General features: G+C 37.4%; 2 pseudogenes; both read left to right on the top strand.

The window, feature by feature from the left end:
• Positions 1–1,486: 1,486 nt before the first annotated feature.
• Positions 1,487–4,067, top strand: LOC107689089 (migration and invasion enhancer 1-like; annotated as a pseudogene).
• A 1,413-nt stretch (positions 4,068–5,480) lies between these two features.
• Positions 5,481–7,753, top strand: LOC107689090 (migration and invasion enhancer 1-like; annotated as a pseudogene).
• The last annotated feature ends 216 nt before the right edge of the window (positions 7,754–7,969 follow it).

Genomic DNA, 7,969 nt, shown 5'->3' with positions numbered 1-7,969 from the left:
CCTGTGTCCATATTTGGTTATTCCTGTTCTCATTATTAGTTAATCACCTCATTGTGCTCACCTGTCTGCCCTCATTATCTGCCCTATATCAGTTCCTGTCGATTGTGTTCTAGTTTGTCGGTTATTGTGAATGTTACCTCATGTGTGTGTGTTCCTGACCTGTCTGGATTACCTATTGTGGATTAATTAAAGTGATTATTGGAATTCCTCGTCCTGCCTGTCCTGCCTGATCACACACCACACCGTCTCATGACAATATTCTCTTGATGTCTTTGCCCCATTTTGGATGTCTCGTCGTCTTCGTCCTGCCTGATCACACACCACACCGTCTCATGACAATATTCTCTTGATGTCTTTGCCCCATCATGGATGTTTTGGATGTCCTGCATTATTTTTTATGTGTTATAAGCAGGGCTGTTGTTTAAATGAGTATGTTGTACTAAAGTGTGCTTCAGTTTGCTATATTTTTAAGATGAGCTGACTTGTCAGAATTAAATTAATAAGACAAGTAGAAATAATTATCAAGTAATTTGACAATTAAATTCAAACTGCCTATACTCACTGACACTGACAAGGTTAGTTAATTTATTTAATCCCACCAGTAAATAATCATTAATTGTAAGTAACTGATTGATCCACATTATAAAATCGGGTAACATTTAATTTTACAGTGTTCGTGTTACACGTTACATGTTCTTACTATAGTTATAACAGTAACTATGCATATTTACATGCAGCTGGCCCTAAACCAAACCCTAATCCTAACCCTAACCCTATAGTAAGTACATTGTTAATTAATATTACGCAGCACTTAAATGTACAACTGCACTGTAAAAATATGACCGTATTATAAAGTATAACCTAAAATTGTTAAATTAAATGAAAGTAAAAAAATATATATTTAAATCATTTTAAATACATACATACAAGATTTTCTATGGGGGTGAGCACAGTGGCTCATTCAGTAGCACTGTCACCTCACAGCAAGAAGGTCCCTGGTTTGCGTCCCAGCTTTTTGTGTGGAGTTTGCATGTTCTCCTTGTGTCTTCGTGGGTTTCATCTGGTTGCTCCGATTTCCCCCACAATCCAACCACATGCAGCATAGGCCATCTGCTCAGGGTGTCCCCCGCCTGTGGCGCCAGACACTGGGATAGACTCTAGCCCCCATTGGATGGATGGATGGATTTTTAACAGGCTACTGAGTATTTTGACTTTATGGATTACCACTTATTATAGTAGAGAGACCAGGAATAAAACTATTTCAATTATTTTTTAAAGTCTTTCTCATAAAAGGCACACAGTTACATGTTGCTATCCTATAAGTAAATTACATGGGCTCACGCGCAGAAGAATTTGGGATGAAATGGGTTAATGGCTGCTGCCATCGTGTGGCGTTTCAACGACAAGTTTCTGAGGCGGATGCGCTGCTCTTTTGTTGTCAAAATGCCTCTTCCAGCTGATAGAGGGCGCTAGAGGTTTAGTTTCCTATAAGATCGGTCAGAGACGCGGAAGCACAGTAACGTTAGCGTAAAGCAAGCAGTGACGCAGCTGGATAGATATGGGTGTGCAAATAAAAGTTGAATACTGGTGAGTGATTTTACAACAGGTAAATCTGTAAATTATCCGAAATATTATGTAATTTACAAATGTTTTCTCTACTCGGGTAAAATGTCTTCAGGAATATGGTACGTTAGATTAACCAGCTCATGCTTGCTAGCTCTGCTATCTTTGTTATTAGCATAACCCTCTTCATTATCTCGTCCTGCTTATTATGCATTTATAAATAAATGTCATGCACTAATTTATCATACATCATGTTTTAATACTTGCTATTTTTCACATTGCCGACGTGTCTCGTAAACGGGTTTGATAGAGAAGTGGTTTACAGATCAGAGCTGATACCTCCGAGGCTCGAGATGATCCATCTACTGTAGGATTTTAGCAGTTCGACTGCAGTGATAGTTCTGTATATCCCTTAGGAAAGGGGTTTCAACCTATACAGAATAATGGACCACCATCCAGACTCTAAAGCAACCCAAGAACCCTTTAAAAACTTCCAAATATTGATTTGGACAAACATTAGCTTCTTTAATGCGTAACAGATTATTAATTTGTCATATATAGACATATATTTTGAAAGAAAAAAAAAGATTGTATTTAAATTTTTGAAGAAAATCCAATGTCTTTTTATATGTTTGACCCTTGGTTCACAACACAGGGCTTATAGCAAAGAGATGTGTCGCACAACAACTGAACTGTGAGGAAAGTTATGTGCAGTGGTATGAGCTAGATTACAGTCTCCAGTTAGTGATCACAGTAATAGTTATGGTATTCAGACTCTTTCAGATCTGAATTTTTTCCCCTCTCATAAAGATTACAATGTTCTATGTGGAAGGCCATTTCCACCATGGAATAAAAATAAATAAATAAAGGTAATTGCGACTTTTTATCTCAACAATTCTGCCTTTTTTTGTGTCAGTTCTGAGAAAGTGAGTCAAAATTGCAAGATCCACACTCAGAATTGGGGGATGTAAGCTTAGAAGTAAAAAAGTTGCAATTTCCTTTTATTTTTTTATTCCATAGTGGAATCAAAAAACAGAATTGTGAGATGTAAACCCAGAATTCTAAGGAAAAAAGTCAGAATTGCAATTAACTTTATCTGAATTTATGACCCTTTTCTCAGAATTGCGAGAAATGTGAGAATGTCGTAATTACATTTTTTTTTTTTTACCTTTTTTTTATTTATTATTATTCTGTGGCAGACACTGTCTTCCATAGTTTTAGTCTTCTGATTCATTGTCAAGATATAAACTCGTACACTAGTTACCACTCATTGTCTGTTTTCCTGGAACCAAACGTTTGTTGGAAGGCATAATTACTGTAGGCTTACATCTGCTCTTCACTGTTGTGTTGCAGTGGCGGATGAGGGTACGAGCCCCGCTTTCAGGAGCTCAAGCAGGTCATCACTGCTGAGTTCACTGATGCGAATGTGAGTGGCTTTGTCGGCCGCCAAGGTACGTTGCACATTTATGTCCATGTGATGATATACATCTTATGCGAAAATATGAATGTAAGCAAACATCATCAGCTCCTCTGTTTCTCTTTTCCAGGGAGCTTTGAGATCGAGATCAATGGACAACTGATTTTCTCAAAGCTGGAAACCAGTGGCTTCCCTTATGAGGACGATGTGAGTAAATATCTCCGCACTAGACAGGCTGTATAACATTTCACCTATAAAAAGTTGATGATTTTTTCAAATGTATGTGTACATCTCTCTTTTATCCCATCCACAAGATTATGGATGCTATCCAAAGAGCCTATGATGGCCAGCCGGTGGAGAAGATCACCAAGAGCCGGCCTCCTTGTGTCATCCTCTAAAGTTTCACCACTTAACCCTTCACTTTTGGCTCTCAAAATGTCAAGATTTGGAACAATTCTGTTAGCATAATTTAAACATCTAGAGAGAGAGTTTTGGTGCAGGATCCTTAAATGTCCCCTCCTCTTCTCTCCTCCTGTCTGGTTGCTGGACGTAAATGATTATCGTAACTCTAAAGTGAGCAGTTACGGTATGAGTCCTGCAGTCCACGCATCCTTTAAGCTGGAGGAGTAAGATGCGGGGATGCTAAGGAGGAGGCCAGTGGAAGGGTTAATGTCTTTGTTTCTTTTTTTGTTGAAGCCACATTGCCTACTGGGGTCACTGTTCATCTGCTGATTATTTGTTTTTGTTTTGGGGGGTTTAAAGTGAAAAATGGATAATGATATATTAATGTACTAGATGTAAGAAGGGAATGCCTAATAGCTTGGGTGACCTAATTCACATTATTTTTGGGTCCATCTGAGTAGATAAATTGCCATTTTGCAAGTGTCCCTTTATATCCACCATCCCATGTCAGCATGAAGAGATTACAAATAAATGAAAATAATATTGGGGAGTACTTGAAATGCTTGTTTGAAGTACTGTAGGGCACATTCTAAACCAATTTTGCTTGGTGTCAAAGCTCAGGTGTTTTTCCTCTTGCAAGCATTTTGTGCAGTAGTTGTTTTTTATTAGTATTGCAGTGTTACAGACTTTTGCATTGTTAAATTAAACCAAATAGCTGGTTTAAGGGCATTTAAAGACTTGCAGACACTGCCGCATGATAACTTTTTTTTTGGTTGTTTTTTTTTTTGGTGTGTGTTTTTAGAAACTACTGAAGGCCATGTTTTTGAAACGCTCATATACGGTTAATAAAATAATGAGCTATCATCTGGTTTTGTCCTCCAATTGTGTTTGGATCACTTGTTGCCTGATTGTTCCTGTACCTTTGCTTTTTACATGCCATCTATTATGTTACATGTGTTCTGCATTCATGTGTATTCTGTTAATATACAGTCAAACAGAACCCTGTAACACAAAAACTGTTTTTCTCAGAGGTACTAGCTTTGGTGTGCGTGTCATATGGTCTCTAACAAATGTTTGAGATGATAGTAGAAGTAATATTGTTAATAAGTTAAATAGACTGCAATAGGAAATTACATTCAGGAATTAGTAGACTTTTTAATTGAGGTGGTAGATCAAACCTAATTCAATGTAGTGCATTGGGGTGGACGTTTCTTCTCGTGGTTGTGAGGACAGTGATGTTTAGCTGCTTAACTTGGTCCAGTTGATTATTTTAATTTGTTGTTGACCTTAAAATACATGTATTGTTCAATTTCTGTGAGTTCTGGTTTTATTGTATGTTAAAAGTGTTATGTTACAGTAAGCTTTTTGTCAGGTCCTAATTTAAAAACATTTTTACATAAAAATACATGTTGAAAAATACATAATACATATTGAAATACACTGAACACAATTATAAACGCAACACTTGTTTTTGCCCGATTATCTCGGCAAAGGAGAAGTGCTCACTAACACAGATTTAGACTGATTTGTGAACAATATTTGAGAGAAATAGGCCTTTTGTGTACATAGAAAAAGTCTTAGATCTTTGAGTTCAGCTCATGAAAAATGGGGGCAAAAACAAAAGTGTTGCGTTTATAATTTTGTTCAGTGTATATTAAATCTGTATGTAAACCTTGTAACACTTTATTTTACATTCAGTGCTACATACTGCTGAAAACGGCTTAAACCTTAAATTGTTTAGCGCATTTTGGCCTGACATTTTAGCTGCCAACCAGCAAACCATCAGAATGCTGGCTTTAATCTAGTTTCACAGCCCGTGAAACTAGCTTAGTGTGGTTTGCCAAGGTTTTTTCTTTCGTTCTTTCTTTTTTCAGTAGTGCTGAAAAGCTCGAGTATACCCTAAAAATAATTATTTCATGCAGCTGTTGACATTTATTTTGATTCAATAGTGAAAGGTAAAAGAGGTTCATTGTCATTGACAGTGATGATCAGTTTCTCAGTAGGCGTGTCAGACAGGTGGAGGTGAGCCAGGTGTAGCCTCCCTGACACAGGTGTCTCAGTGAGGAAGAGTGCATGTGTTGTTTTCAGTCTCCTCGAACAACCAGGTAACCATTAACCTTCACAGGTCAGAATCTAAAGACAAGAATCATGGGGGTGAAGATAAAAGTCGAATACTGGTAAGATTCTTTACTTCGTATCCAAGTGCACCTGTCTTTGAAGTAATGTTGTTCCTCATTGTAAATTTTTGCAATGCATTGGTATGTATTTTGAACAGTTCGTGTAAAGAGCTGTTTCATAAACCGAGCTGGCGATTGTTCACCTCATCGTGTGGTTCCTGACATCAGCGTGGCATATTTACATGCTCTAACTTTTTCAAATAAAGTCTTTTTTTATATATAATAATGGTGTTTATTGTATTTCATGTGTCCAAGTTCAAGTTTGTCGCAGCTCTGATTCACGAAAAAGGTTAAAACTTAAAAGTAATTTTACGTTAAACTAAACTTAAAATGCATTTGCATCAATGAGTCAGCGAATTGTTGACTCGAGAACCTCGCGGACAGTAAATGAATCATTCGGATGTTTTGTGAACCGGTTCAACCAGTTCTCTAAAACACAGAGTGTTGTTATCGTAGAAACCGGTTTAGGCAGTCGTGTTTTCAACTTCTGAAAAAAAGCCTGTTATACACGCAGAAATGACTGAGCATATTTTAAACTGAAATAACCAGTCTTCTTTAACCCACCAGCGCCGGATGAGGCTACGAGCCTCGTTTCCGGGAGCTGAAGCGAGGTATCAACGCCAAGTGCCCTGATGTCGAGGTGTCAGGCTTCGTGGGCCGGAGAGGTCGAGTATACAGTGTCCTTCTGACTCTCCACGTATAGACACTATAGTGTGTTGTTATCGTAGAAACCGGTTTAGGCAGTCGTGTTTTCAACTTATGAAAAAAAGCCTGTTATACATGCAGAAATGACTGAGCATATTTTAAACCGAAATAACCAGTCTTCTTTAACCCAACAGCGGCGGATGAGGCTACGAGCCTCGTTTCCGGGAGCTGAAGCGAGGTATCAACGCCAAGTACCCTGATGTCGAGGTGTCAGGCTTCGTGGGCCGGAGAGGTCGAGTATACAGTGTCCTTCTGACTCTCCACGTATAGACACTATAGTCATATAGCATACATAAATTCCTCATGAACTAAATAAATGAAACGTTTGTGGCGTTCACAGTAACGGTGTCACCTGTGTCTGTGGCCAGTATGTTAACGTTCTCTCTTTCCTTTTTCCTGTAGGAAGTTTTGAGGTACAGATCAATGAACATCTGGTCTTCTCAAAATTAGAAACCGGAGGTTTCCCCTATGAAGAGGATGTAAGCATAAGGGAATATACAATTTTTTGTGTTTGTTTGTTTGTAATGTGTGGCCAAATACGTTGTAAAGCATATTGTTTTCTAGTTTTAGACTTGATGTGCCCTTTTGGGTTACATAGCATACAGTAGCCTATAGGATCAAGAGTAGGCCTATACTTTTTAAAGCCAATGCTTTTGAGTTTTGCTTGGTATGTACAAAAATGTATAGATGTGGGATCATTCTTTGTCACATTGTTATAATGCAAGTTTGTTTCCGTAAGACTTTTTGAAATGACACAAATGGAATTATGAGAATAGTGACCAGAAATGTGAAACAAATCAATAGTAGATTTCAGCTCTGGGCATTCACTCAATAATCTCACGAGGTGCACTCTGGGATACGGTTTAAATAGTATTGAACGGTTTCTCATGTATGATGGACATTGTTGACTGCGTTTTCTTCACTATCTGCTGCAACACATCCATTTGAACAAAGTTTTGTCCAAAAAAATGTATAGTTAGGCGCAATTTTGCATTGTCAGAGTAAATTCAAGCATTTAATCAAAGCCTTTAGATCGAAAGATTTTTAATGTAATGCAAAAAATAATAATCAGTCAAGTCTGTCTAATTGTAAATAGTAGTGTGTGTGGTGTTTACTTATTTTAATTTTCATCATCTTTTTTCTTTGTCCAATCCCTGTAGATTATGGAGGCCATTGTTAAGGCTAAGGATGGAAAGCCTGAAAAGATCACCAAAAGCCATAAAGAGTGCATCATCCTCTAATGCGTTGGCCTCTGATGCTCATTACCATCTCAGCTCCCATCCTCTGTCCCATCCACACAAGCATCTTACTGGTCTATTGCAGAAAATGGTTTCATTGTTTTTGAAGCTCTTTACTTGTCTCCTTTATCACTCTAGTTTTTTGGACGTAAATGATTGCCATAGCTCAAAGTTCAAAAATTATGGTATGAAGCTTTAGTCCAGAAAACTCTGAACCCAGTTTAGAGTAATAAAGAAGATAGTGAAAAGAAGAGTACGTTTTTCTTTTTTTTTTTAATGGTCAGTTTCTTGACAGAATAATAATTTTATTCATGAGATATCAGACACACCTAGTCTTTTTCTTATACATATAACTTAAATTGTATTGTATTGAGTAGGATTTCAAAAATAAATTTATTAGAATAAACTTTAGTGGAAAATAGACACAAATATTGTTAGGGGGCAATTGGTAAAATTACTCAATTATT

The sequence above is a fragment of the Sinocyclocheilus anshuiensis genome, unplaced genomic scaffold, assembly GCF_001515605.1.
Source record: "Sinocyclocheilus anshuiensis isolate Anshui unplaced genomic scaffold, SAMN03320099.WGS_v1.1 scaffold653, whole genome shotgun sequence".
Classification (NCBI taxonomy): domain Eukaryota; kingdom Metazoa; phylum Chordata; class Actinopteri; order Cypriniformes; family Cyprinidae; genus Sinocyclocheilus; species Sinocyclocheilus anshuiensis.
This window is presented reverse-complemented; position numbering and strand designations above follow the sequence as displayed.